General features: G+C 35.6%; 1 long non-coding RNA gene across 1 annotated transcript in view; it reads right to left on the bottom strand.

Annotated features, from left to right (window-relative positions):
• Positions 1 to 7,358: 7,358 nt before the first annotated feature.
• The window catches only part of LOC106148667, a 28,542-nt gene continuing 23,080 nt past the window's right edge, over positions 7,359 to 12,820 (bottom strand). Inside the window, exon 3 of the long non-coding RNA XR_001234311.1 lies at positions 7,359 to 7,395. This is a non-coding gene — a long non-coding RNA (uncharacterized LOC106148667). The remainder of the gene's footprint in view (positions 7,396 to 12,820) is intronic.

Here is a 12,820-nt window from a genome sequence, read left to right as displayed (position 1 = left end):
AACACCATGGTTTGGCAAGGGAGAGAGAAGGCAATGAACCGACTTTGCTCTTTTATTGCAAACACGTTATAAAGCTTTCAGGTGGTACCACTCACAGCCAGGGTGGGGCTTCTGTCCATCCAGGCACACCCAGAACTATGTTAATTCAAATCAGTGGACTGATTAAGTACCACACACCCTACACCCACCCTCACATACCCTTGATCCAGTTACCTCCCAAAAACCTCACCTGTGATCTGATGAGGCTTCAAGAGGACATCTAGATACAAGACCTAACTGTGTTTAATATAATAAGCTTGATAATGTGATGCTAATTGGATATTTTTCAATACTCCATTATTAATTTATGAAGCATCCTCCCTCTGTAGATAAAATTGGTGATGCTCTCCCTCAGGTAAATATATAATTCTGTCTTAGTTACCTTTCTCCTTGCTGAGGCAAAATACCCAATACCCACAGGTTAAGGGAGGAAAAGCTTATCTAGCTCACAGTTTGTACAGGTTTCAGTTCATAGCTGGGTGGTTCTAAGGCAAGGTGGCATGGTATAGGGGCATCACAGATCAGGCAGGAGGCAGCATAAGACAAGCAAAAGCAGCAATAAGTAGCAAGAGATAAGCGAAGACTCTTTCTCTCGCTTGTGTCTTACGTAGGCTATGCAGCCTTGGGACAGGTAGTATTCACACCCCTAATCCTAGCTTCCCATATTTGATCCCAGCATCACACACCCTAAATCCAGCCATCTCTGAAAAGCTCCACCTATGACTGCGTAGGGCTTTGATGGGATAACCAGGCATAAGCCTTAACAGGTTCAATCAATCGTTCACTAGAAGCAGAGCTAGAACTAGACCGTGAGATCATAGTTTCACCTTATCTCCAGGAATGTGCTATAAATCAATTATCTAAATCTCAGTAGATTTTCTTTAATATTTTGGTCTTAATCAGTGGTAATAAATAGGAGTGTAAAACAACTTTGAGATTAAATTCTGTTAATAACTTCATTTTTTTTTCTTTTTTTAAAGCAATGAGATACCTAAAACAAATACTGGGGTCCCCTCCATGTACAGTTAATTATGAATAATTAATTGATGGAATGCTTCAATGCTTTGCTTTATGTATAAAAATTAACAGAGATAACTCTTCTGAAGAGACCACCTATCATTAGCAATCATCACAACAAACCATATTAAATGTGCAAATGGTGCCTTAAAGTAAGTAAACTAAGGCAAGCAGGACATGCTGTCCTATCCCTTCAGTTTTAGCAATGAAAACGGAAATTTTTCAGAATTATTGGAGGAATTACCAAAACTTAAAAAGTACAATTAAAAGAAAATTTTCACATTATTTTTAAGAAATATAGGACAAGCAGGCTCAATATTTTGTCTTCTAAATATGTATTAAATATTTGAAAATAAACAATGAAAAGATTTTCTGTTGCCAAAACATTTCAGTTGTGCCCACCTAACTGACTTTTCATTGTGCTCACTTATCCTTTCAGGGGAGGAGAGCTTTGCTAAAATTTCTGCTTCTCTCAGGGTGCCTTTGGACTCAACCTCTGCAATCCCTTTTTAATATACTATCTCGTAGACAGAACCATTTCATTTCCATGCGTCTTTAAAAGTATTAAGATTCAGATCATGATCATACTTCTTTCAATTAAAAATTTCTCTTTGCAGTAGGCCAACATGCTGCTGTTCTAAATACTTGCTTTTTCATAATATAACTTAAATTGCTGCTTTATATGCACAACTGTTGCTACAATGCATGATATTATGTTTTGCAATATTCTGGGAAAATTAATGGAATTCATTTAAATATCTGATTGCTTTACAGTTTTGTACAGCAGTGAAATTAGATGTTGATTTTACTGAATTTCTCTTGATAGTTGACATTTGGCATGAATAAATAACAGTGCTTGTCATTGAATAGAACTTATTGTTTAGTATATTAGATAGCCTTTGTTCTCAAAAATGCTATAAGTTCATAAACTTGGTATAGGCACCTCTACAGACATCTCTTTTCTTTGGTAAACTGTGGTAAGTTTCAGTGAATGTAGATGATTTCCATTTTTTTTTTTTTCCTTTTCAGTACTTTTCCTACAGTTGTGGAATAGTTTCTTAGCAAGGCAAGAAAAAGGATTAACTTGACTAAAACCCAGTTAAAATGCAAATGAAGTGAATTTCTAGGCAATAAAAAATGCATTAAGCAGGAAACCTAATGAACACATAATAGTAAGAAGTCCCTGGAATATTTTATGCACCTCTATCTACTTCATCTTTATGCTCATTTAGATGTCTTCCGATAATTTTAGAGGCTTTGCATTGCTGTTTGCCACAAACATGATTAACAGCTTCATTTGCTCCGTTTTATCCAGAGATAGTTGTGAACTTGTTTCATTTCACTCCCTGGAAACTAAAGCATGCAATCAGTAAAAATACCATATCTGATTTCTAAGATTGATACTCTTTCATAGAAATTACGGCAATTCAATATTAATGATGGTATATAGTAAGTTTCCAAAGAGTAGTTAAGAGGGAGATTTTGATATTTGTTACCAAAAAAATTCTACATTTAAAATGAAATAATTTTTAATATGTAGCATTAATATATTAATTATTAGGCTAATGATAAAGGAAAGTGTTTTCTTTGCCTAAAAAGGAAACTCATGCCTGACGTTACTCTGTACACCAGCATAGCCATCTGAGTCTGGTGAAAAGAGTCATTCTTTATGGCAGTGGATTTTACTAAGTGAGGCACCTTTTAGAGGAAACAAGGAAGAGTTTAAGCAAACAGAACTAGGTCATTTCTTTTACCTTGTTAGAGCTATTCATACTTTCCTCAAAGGCTTTTTAAAAATTCAGAGGATTTTAATATATTATCCTATAAAATAGTTGTACAATCTATTATCTTAATAGATAATAAAAGAGTACGGTCATTATGGAGTAAGTACTGTTGTAGAACCATAAAATGTTAATAAGCGTTCAAGGTCAAGCAAATATAGGATAGGTTGAGTGTTAAATCTACAGAAGCTTCCACATTGTGAGTTGAAATAGCTGCGGAAGATTCATGAAGTCTTTTCTATGCCAAGAACAGTATCCCTGAAACTAATTTAAATGATTAGTTTTACTATTTTCCTGGTCATCCACTAGAAAGCATATGGTAGAGCCTCAATGATTTTAACAATAAAAAAGGACCATTTTCTAGTCATGCCAATGTTTGTGACTAGGAGATGTGAGATCATATAAAGCAAAAGAAAGAAGCCTTAAAAATAAAATCCCTAGAAATGTTTCATCTAATGTGCACTACCCACTTTATATATGTTATGCTTTTCATATTAGAAGAAAGTATTTTTGCCTGAAATGTATGCTCTGTGCTATCTACTAGAGAGAGAGAAAAAAATCATTGAATTAAGTGGGGCAAATGAATTACTGAGTGGGTGGCTACATCTACTTATTCACCATGATAGACTATTTGCAGACTCTGTCCCGCTGCAGCCGGAATATTAACTCTGCCAACGCTTTGTGAATCAAAGGTCCTTTATCAAGTATATGCTCTGTCCTTTAGGAAATACGAAGCGCAGTGTTGCTTGGTGACTCTGACAGCAGTTTTAGTAGCACAGGGAATGTACCTCTTTTAGTATCCTCTTTAAATTATTCTTTCCACAGTTAAAGCTGAACTGCTAAAATATGTACCTATACACTCATTTATATTCATGTAATCATGAAGTTCTTAATCTTGGTTTCTTTGGAACAATTAGTTCTAGTCCGATTATGCTTAGGGTAATGTTTCTTCTGCACCTCTGTCTGGCACCAGTGTTAGGCATTTGTATGAGTTCTGTTCTATTATGAAAGACAAAAGTCTCAATATGAATATATATAAATATAGTATTCATATAGAGAGAGTGTTCATATGAGGCAGTGGTGCTTTGTCTGAGTGAAATCTTTCTTCTTCTGATTTGTAACATAGCTCTTTGCTTCATGATGATTGGCTCTTTCAGGCACTAATGATGGTTCTCGATGAGCTGTGCTATTGGCTAAAACCAAAACAGTGAGGGTTACTTAACTAAACATTGCCACTAGCATTTAGTTGTCCAAACTTTTCACTCTCATATCCTTGCATGTGGAATATCACCCTTATTTGTTGAAGAACTTCTACATTTCGTTTAGTAGGAAATTGACCTGTTAAAAGGGTTCAGGGACAGTGCCAATAACATCAGCCCCATGACTCACCTCTTTTGAACTTGGACAGCAGCACATGATCTGACAGCCCAATCAGACTTTACTTAGTAGCTACTTTCTTATAAAAGATGAGGACAATTTTCTCCTTACTTTGATATAAGCTATTACACAATAACATCTCAGAATAAGAAGTCCATTCTGATATATTTTTTCTATGTAGAAAGATAACTCGTGATACACATATTTCATATATTTTATTTAACGAATATAGTTGCTACGGTTTTTTTTGGTTTTTTTTTTTTTTTTTTTTTTTTTTTTTGGTTTTTCTCCGGTACCGGGAACCGAACTCACGACCTTGCGCTTGCCAGGCAGGCGCTTTGCCGCTGAGCTAAATCCCCAGCCCCCTTGTTATGTTTTGATAGTGTAATGAGAAACATGGGCAATGATATATGTTTCTTTTTGTTTTTGTTTTTGTTTTTATTCCAGTACTGGGAAGTGAATTCAAGACCTTGCCCTTGCCAGGCAGGCGCTGTGCCTCTCAGCTAAATCCCCAGCCCCCAGTTTGGTAGTTTCCTTTCCTTGGGGAGGGGGCGGGGAATGATATATGATTAAACTTACACACACAGCTGAAACAAAATATGTCTCAGGGAGACTGTATCCATGAACTAGTCTTTTCTCATAAAAGAGCAGCAGTTACTTAAAATGTTTCCATAAAGGGATAAAATATTATTTAAAATTGAGGTAGACATAATTCTTTTAGTTAACAAATAGTAACAAATACAATAATTTCATAAAATCTGCAAAGGAAAAACATCCTACTTTACCAATACCTTTTTCCTTGAAATATAATGCCTTCTAGGTATTTGGGGTTTTATTGAGCACTAGACATATTTAAATAAATTACTTAGGACTTAATCATATAGGATAAAATATGTTTTAATAGAAATAGATTAAGATATTGCAATAATAACAAGCACCTTATAAACTCAACCTGCTAATTTAAAAAATTTCTAATCAGTACGATCACTCAAGAGCCAATGGAAGTTAAATTTAATTTGGAAATCCATCTTCAAATTCTGATATAGTTTATCATGTCTTGTTAACATGTGAATTTAAACTAAAGCCTAAGAAATGTATTTAAACTGATTCTTCATCAAACAGTAGCCTATGATTAGCTTGGAGTGACATTACTATTAACAATAGCAAGAGGAAGCTTTCGCATCCTTACCAGTTGGATATGAGTTTTGTTTTGATTGAGAGTCCCAAGCTTTTTATTACCTTCTCAGGCCCTACTTGAGGTTCTCTCATTTGAATCCTTTATGCTTAAATCTCTCTATAGGTGGCAGGTGAGCCAGAACCTCCTGCACACACCCATTCAAACCACACTGACACCGGAGACAAAGATCCTTTCCTGAAGGATTAAATTTCTCTTCAAAACCAAAACATGGATTGGGTCACAAGCCCAGACAGCTGCTCATCTTGCTGTGAATGTGATTGGCTGTGGGTATCAACATCAGATTAGGGAGTGACAAGGAGGTCAGGATCGTCAAGCAAGTCACACGCGCTGGACCACTGGTGTAAGCAGGGAGGGTGGATGCCAGTCAAAGACCTGGAGGGACAGCAACACATGAAACTGTGTCAAGCAGGGCCAAAGTAGGCAGTTTCTATGCCAACACTACCATGCTGAGAGTGAAAATTAAACTGCAGAGCAGTACTGAAGAAGTTTCAGGTGTCTGATGTGAGACTGAATGAATTGTGTAACAGTGGGTGATGAGAAAATCTAACACTGATGGCACATAGAAAGAGAAAGAAAGTGACCGGAGTCACAGTAATCATCACCACTGTACAAACTTTCACTTTAATGTTATGGTGGCGCCACATGGAGGAGTGAATCCAGGTGCTTCTGTCCTACTTGGTTTTCTTGGTCTCTTAACTCCTGTTACAATAACTTATTCTTTTCACCTACGCTTTTACCCTTCATCTCTCTTTCACCCATGGGACTTGGCCAGCTCCTCTCCAGGGCTTTCTTGTGTGAAATGTCATTCTGCCTTTAACATATTTTTGTTCTTTGTGTTAATATGGCATTTTATTCCACCATCCTGGCAGTTTAATTCTCATTTTAGGTGAAATATACGTGAGTTATTAGCTAGGAGCCTGTCAAATTGTGTCATTTTACTGAACTACATCATGGCAATGGCGAAGAAAGGTATAATTAGAAATGTTTTGTACTAAAAAAGTCTTCCTATATGATGGTAAAATGAATAAAAGTAATATTCTGACATCACCACACAGATTTACACTGAATTTGCAAAATCTTGCTTCAAGTAATATATTCGACTTCCACTGAGATTTTGATTTAAAACGGACTAAAAACATGTAATGCCCCATTCCATTCTTGCTATAAATAAGTTTAAGATACATAGTTTTATGGTTATGATACCGACAGAACTGTACCCTTTGTTTGGTTGATTAACCCTTACTAAAGTTCCAAATGACATCTGGAAGGTCTTCTGGCTGATACCGTTTGCTGGCAAGATGCAAACCACGGCAAAACACTTGTTTAAGAGAACATATTATTTCTAACATTTAATCATATATGTTAATAAATAAGAAGACAGTTTTTTAAAATTTTATGCACAAACCAACTAGGCGTGGTTTGCATAATGCTATGGGGTATGGGTGGTGAAAATTTGAAACTTGTGTGTGCCTTCTCTGCTGCCCAGTTTGCCAACACAAAGAACTTTCTGGAAACATTTTTATCTCAATTTATCCATATTTGTTTAAAATTGTTTCTTGCTTTTACCTTTTGTTAAAGAACAGTGAAGTTATACTGTACAAATAATCTAATAATGTTAGAAAGCATGCAAAGTATGGGAAGAATGTATAAAATATTAACATAAAAATACAACTCAAAAATAGCATCTTCTTTCCTTATTTTACTCTGCATTGTTTCACGGTGATTAATTACGAGCACATTGAGTCCCACTATGTCTGCCAAATTTTTCCTTTTACTCCCCTAAATGTGGAAGAGTTTAACTTTTCATATCATTTTAATCATTTACATAGAAAAAAATTCATATTTTCATTTGGCTAGACTTTTTTGCTCTTTTTAACGTAAGGTATGTTATGGTTGATACATTGTGTCAACTTGGGGAGTCTAGAGGTTTGGCTAAGGGACTCAGCAGGAAGCCAGGGTGCTTACTTTGTATACATCCTGAGCCTGTGGAAGAGGAGGGCATGGAGATTATGTGAAAACTCTATGCCCCTCAGGTGGAGGTAGCCTGTTTACAATGTAAGGGAGGGAAAGAAGCTGCTTGCCGCCATTCCTCCCTTTTGCCTTGGCTGCTTTGCTGTTCAGCTGCCATTCCCCCTTTTGCTCTTGTTGCTTTGCTATCTTCTACCTTGGAGCCAGCCAACTATGGACTGAAACCTCCACAAACTGTAAGCTAAATAAACCTTTCCTTCCTTCATTTTGGGTGTTGGGTATTTTGTCTCAGCAATGAGAGAAAAGTAACCAAGACACGGTACTTGAGAATATAGCACAATGATACATTTTTGACATAGTTTTTCTGTGTCTATCTACTGTTGTTCTTTCATTCAGACTTCACTTCCTGTCTTCATAGAACTCATTCTTATGGTTGTAGGAGCTACTGGTATTCTTCAATGAAATCATCTGTGCAACCGTGTTTTGATTGAGAGTCCCAAGCTTTTTATTACCTTCTCAGACCCTACTTGAGGTTCTCTCATTTGAATCCTTTATGCTTAAATCTCTCTATAGGTGGCAGGTGAGCCAGAACCGCCTGCACAAGTATTCGGGGTATATGTATCTTACACGGGCTTTTTCAATGAGACATTTATACAAATGTCATACCCCCTCCATTCCAAAGGGAGAATGCCTTGGTATAAAAGTTACATTTTTTTTGTAAAGCAAATACAAATAATATTCTTTATTGTGTAGCCCAAACTCAGTACTTAATTCCACAATATAAATCTCTGCCACCTAAAACCACTGTATGGGATGCCTCCTTTATACTATCTCTAAACATCTTTTCTTCATCTGTCTGTTTTTCAGGGTGCCCACGGGGGAAGCAGTTCTGAGTGAATTACAACCTACTTCTCCAGGTCCACCTGGACTGTTCATCATGTTTCATTTCCATTTGCTCCTTGTTCCAAAGTTAACTTTTAAAAATACTATATTTTTATTGTTGCATGTTTGCAATACAAAAAATTATATTCCGTGTGGGCAGTGGTACATCGCATAACATATCTTAATTTTTTTCACCCCCTTCCCTTCCTCTCCATCCCCTCTTCTTCCACTTCTTGGTCCCAACCTTTTTGCAAAAGACCTATCTCTTTGTTTCCTATTAACTTTCCTTTGTTTTGCTTTTTAATTCCTAGGCTTTGGGTTTCTCACATAACAGAAACTGTGAGATAGTTCAGCTCGTGTATCTGATTCTGTTCACTTTATGGCCTCAATCAAATTTTACTTTTGATATCACTTTATGAACCTGGTATGTGACCTTTCATTTTCAACTTGAAGTCACGGAAATACAGTGATCTTAATTCTGTGTGGGATAAAATTTTGGATGAGAAATGGGAGCCAGAGAACTAATTTTTCCCTTTCTTCTCTCCAATTGAGAAGCCTGAGGGATACTTCATGCAGCTTCTTTGAGACCAAGCTCCATGTTTAATTATGACTCTTTTCTGAAATTCTCCACCCCAGTTAAATAACAGCACAGGAGTCCTACAAAAACCCCCTAATCATTGACTGCTCTTCACGGCACGAAGCCCTAGAAACTTGATCCTACAGATGAAAGTCTGCACCTGAGTGGTTAGAAGCCAAAAAGAAATAATTATGTTACAGAAGAATGTAAATGTGTGGTGATAAAATGTGGTGCCCAGTACCATACCACAGCTGTTTTCATCTGTGCTTAGTAAAGTTGGTGCAAGGAGGAAAATGAGCCACATGGTGCATAGAAGTCTTAACAAAGCTTTTATTTCAAAATCTGGGTACCCTGAAAAAGAAATATGAGACTCAAATTTGGGATTTGTCTTATGTGTTATAATCCCGAGACTTCAAATGATATACGACCTGTGAGTGCCCCAAAGAACAATGAAAATATGCACATTTAGATTTAGGGTAATGAAGAATTTTGTTCTATGGAGGGTTAAAAGTCTGAATATCCCTGATAGAAAGTAACCTAGATGAAACTGATGACCAAGCCAGAGGCTGATCTAGAACCTGTAGACAAGGAGGAGGAAGATACACTAATTGATACCTGTGACCACCTGCAGTGATGAGGCTTGCAGCTTGCCTAACATCTTTTAGCTGCTGCTTAAAGAAAATGTCCCGGCTCATTGAACTTTTGCTTTCACTCTTGTAAAGCAAGTGAAGGTCTTGTAGTCTCATAAAAATGCAGTGCTGTGTTTTACATAATGAAATGGAGGAGATGAGAAGTTCTCCTGCTAGAGGGAGTAAAATGTATCAGTCACCTCAGATACAGGATTTCAGATCCACTCTGCTTCTTCCATCTCGTTCCAGCTCTCCAGTTAGTTCTTTGTGGATCAGGTACAACTTGATTGCCTCTGGCCTTATGGTAGCACAGGTATCCCTCACCTCAGTTTATAGACTTTCGTTTTGCTGTCTTTCTGGGAACCGTTATTAATCTGTGTATATGTTACACTCCAGGGTGAAGGAGTGAGTTAATGGAAATGTATAACTTTTATGAATGAAAAAAAAAACATCCAGTGAATATTTTTCTCCCTTTCTTCCCTATGATTGATGTTCCTAAGATGTAGTATATATGGCAATTATGCTTTATACCTATAGTTCAGTTAATTATTAAGTTTAATTCATCTAGATACAGTTAGTTCTTTTGTGCTGGGCATTGCAAGTTTTGTCTTCTGATCATTCCCTCATGTTCCTCAGGAACATATGGTTAATGTGGTAGTAGGGTGTAAATTATTTGCATCAATACCTATTTTGTATGTGAAGAAAATGTTAAAAATAAACTTTAGCTTTTAAATGTGTTTTTGTAAAAAAAAAACAGTTTCTCATATTTACTTTTTCCTTTTTTCAATTTTTTATATAATTAAATTTATTGGTACATTTTAGATATACATGATAATCATATTCATCACAGGGAATTTGTACCTGTACATGATAAAATATGATTTCTTTATTTTTCTCAACCCCCTCTCCTCCATTCAGTCCATCCCCCCCATTTACAAAGCTTTGTTTCTCATATTTTTTTACATGCTGTCCCTTTCTCTTAAGGGAAACTTGGAATTGCTTTTCAAATTCTTTCAGTCATTGTGCTTAAAATAATTCTTCCAAATTACTTAATTTAAGGAACATGTAAAAGTTTTATAATTATATAAGTATCATGTACAACAGAAGGGAAAAATGTAAAAGAGATGTAGCTGTACAAGCTGAGTTATTACATAACATAATAGATATAAAAATGAAATATTATGTGTTCAAAATTCACATTCTGGAAGCACATATATGCATCAAACATGATGTTACAGCAGAAAAACTCCCAAAACCAAAATATATTGTGTGACTTTTATTTCAGAAATACACCAAGCTATTAATTGAAATCTACAATTTTTATATATAGTTTCTAATTTTGTATACCTTAAAAAGTTTTGCTTTATACAATAAAATTATACAGAGGGTCAGCTACACTTGATTGTTTTAAATTCAAAGACAACTAAATAGTTGAGAAATTCCTGTGCTTTGGGTATCCATAAAAAGCTCTGGAGCAAGGAATCATGCAGGAATTTTGGATTCACCTCCTAGAGAATCCAGACTTTTTCTAATAAAAACTCTCTTAACTTCCTCCTTTTTCTTTATAACTTTGTTCTCCAATTTTCATGAAACTGCAAGTTTGGTTTGTATAGGTTAACTGTTTCATATTTAACTCAAAATCATAATCAGTTTTAAAATTTTCTGTTAAATTAAAATAACCACTTGAAAATATTGATTTATTAAGATACAGATCTTCTAAATGTTGACTTACTTCCTTATACTAAAGCAAATAAATTTTTCACTATCACACTGAAATTGTCATTAGTAAATCTTTGAAATGGGCAATTATAGCTCAAGTTGACACACTATTTTTCTAAAATGTAAATGTTCACTTACAAACTTAAATCTTATTTTGGTAAAAAAAAAATGATTTCCCTATTATTCCTGAAGTGACATGATCACTGAGTTCATTTTCAGGAAACTTTCAGACAGCTATATCCATCTGTTTCATCATAGATTGTCTATCAACCATTCTTCCAAGTTAAACTGACATTCTATGAAAAATAAATGCAGGTAATTTGGCTTGCAATCCAACACTCACACTATTGTCTCTGAGACAATCATCTACTTTAGCATCCTCTAAATATTACATCTGCACTACACAGCCTTTTGTTATTAATTATTTGTACTTTCACATGTTTATTTAAATAAAGGAATGTAATGCCTTTATAGTTCAGAACATAATGTCCACATAATACTACTTATTGTTACCATGTGTACTGAGATTGTGGTCTCACAGCATTGAAGAATGAAGTCTCAAACCAAACTTTAGGAGAATTTTATTCAAAATAAGGAGAATTACTTTTGGGTTCCCAGGGGGCTTCTTGAGTGTGTGGCTGCTGAGGTTCTTTGTCAAGGGCATTTAATACAACAAAATCATGACTTGGATAACTATGGGTCACACTACAGTGAATCCACAGGATCGCAAGTACAGTTGCTTAGCCAACATTGGTCCAATAGGAAACAGCAGCGCAGAGCAAGGGTGGAGGGTCAGGGTCATTAACTTCGGCTTATTTGTATCTTTTAACATAAGAAGAAAAAAGGTATTTCTGGAAAAGGATGGAGTACGGGTCAGGGTGTTTAAGTCACCATTCAGGTGTCTGATTCACTGTCTAGGCTCATTGGATCAGACGGCGCTATTCACTGTGTAGTGTCAAGCTCCTGCTGATCCCTGGGGAGGCTCACATTCCTGGCTTTCTTTAAATCCCCAGGCAGCCACAGTTTTGGTGTGGTTCATCTTTTGCACTTACTTCCTCACAGGCTAGCTCCCTCCAGCTCCCTGACTGCCTATTAATTTCTAATTAAGCTATCTATACCATTGTTATAGAATATTACAGAACTATAACCAAACAATTTTTTGGTAAGTTAAAACTGTACATATGACAGGAGATTAAAAACTTATGAGAGTTAATATGTTCAGAAAGGGGAAGATATATGCTAGGAAGGATTTAATACACAGTTACTTCAAAAGGAGAACAAGGGGCCAGGGGTATAACTCAGCAGCACAACGCCTGCCTAGCAAAGGCTAGGTCCTAAGTTCAATTTTCAGTACCAGAAAAAAAAAAGAACAAAAACAGAGCAATCAATATGGAAAGTAAATTTTCAAAGTAAAATCAATATGGAAGTAAATTTTCAAAAGTCAAAAATTTCAAGAAAGATAAATGTAAAATGATAAAACTGTAAGTCAAAAGAACTTAAGTATAGAAGAAGACTTTCCAAAAACAATAACATTTGGAAAAATAGTTTTAAAAACTTCAAAATCAGAAGACTAAACAATAGAATACTCCTTAAATATATTTTTTCTCTTATTTGTGGTACTGGGGATTAAACT

Source organism: Chinchilla lanigera, unplaced genomic scaffold (genome assembly GCF_000276665.1).
Source record: "Chinchilla lanigera isolate Chin_1 unplaced genomic scaffold, ChiLan1.0 scaffold00025, whole genome shotgun sequence".
Classification (NCBI taxonomy): domain Eukaryota; kingdom Metazoa; phylum Chordata; class Mammalia; order Rodentia; family Chinchillidae; genus Chinchilla; species Chinchilla lanigera.
This window is presented reverse-complemented; position numbering and strand designations above follow the sequence as displayed.